Raw genomic sequence first — 1,183 nt, forward strand, 5'->3', positions numbered from 1 at the left:
GGCGGCGCGCGTCCCCGTGGTGGCGCGGGGGGTGCCCCTGCTTGGCACCGAGGCGAGGCGCTGGCCAGGCTCCAGGCCCTTTATTAAACCCCCTCCTTAAAAGCAAGTCCATGTTTTAATCCCCCGGAGCCCTGCAGGAGCCGCGGTGGCTGGTGCGGGAGGTACTGCTCCTCCACTGCCGTGGGTGTTCGGAGCGACGGAACGAGCGGCAAAGGGCGTTCAAACACTGTCCCAGCCCGGTGTACGCGGGAGAAGAGGCGTGATTTAAAGTGGGGAAATCGGACCCATTGGCTGATTTGCCCCCAGCTAGCTGAACGTGGGAGTAAATCTCGTGGAGCTTTCACGTGGGAGAAACCGTCGGTGACTGGGATGCGGGGCTTCGGGGATGCGCACCCCTCTCTCTGCCTTGGCACCCGCCGAATGGTCGCTGAGTTTTCTGAAGACTCCCTGGCTGCAGGGGTGTGACTGCCTCCTGACTTTTCCTATGCCTTAAATACACACGCAATGCCACACGACGAAATAGAACTCAGTGATATGGTAATATTTAGAGATTAAAATCCTAATACCGTGCTTAGCAAGGTATTTTACTTAAAATACAGCTGCAGACCTTGGTCCCTATTTATGACTGTAGATAATAAAAGCAACTACATTATATGACAGTCAGAAGTACAGAGACTCCAAATCTGTTAAGGCACTCGGGCAGTTTAGTCCAGCCATCCCTGAAACACAGGCTCTGTCTTACCAGAGTGGCTACCCAAGTCTGACAGTGCCTCCTCCTCCTATCAGGTCCAAGAAAGGACGATTGCCACTCCCAAGAGTGAGCAAGGTGCTCAGGCTGGTGCTGACCTGTTCCTCACACCAAGCCCAGCAGCAAGGTCTGACTTTGAAGAACAGTGCGTGTCTGGCTGTCTCTGCTTTCTCACCATTTGCTCCAGGAAGATCCTGCGCAGCTGAGGTGCTCCTCCAAGTCTAAGTTTCAGTTTCAGGACAGCAGGTCCCAATTTAGAACCTATCTTTATGATTTATTTTCTCTTGTTTTTCGATTCATTCCTATATTTTCACTTGGTTGCTTTTTTTCTGTCACAGGAAATTAGTACATCAAAGTCCAGCAATAAGATGATGGTGCAATAATAGTGACTGCCATTTTCCAAAATAGCTTGCAACTCTTTTTTACCATTTCAGT

This window comes from Corvus brachyrhynchos, unplaced genomic scaffold, assembly GCF_000691975.1.
Source record: "Corvus brachyrhynchos isolate BGI_N302 unplaced genomic scaffold, ASM69197v1 scaffold17, whole genome shotgun sequence".
NCBI lineage: Eukaryota > Metazoa > Chordata > Aves > Passeriformes > Corvidae > Corvus > Corvus brachyrhynchos.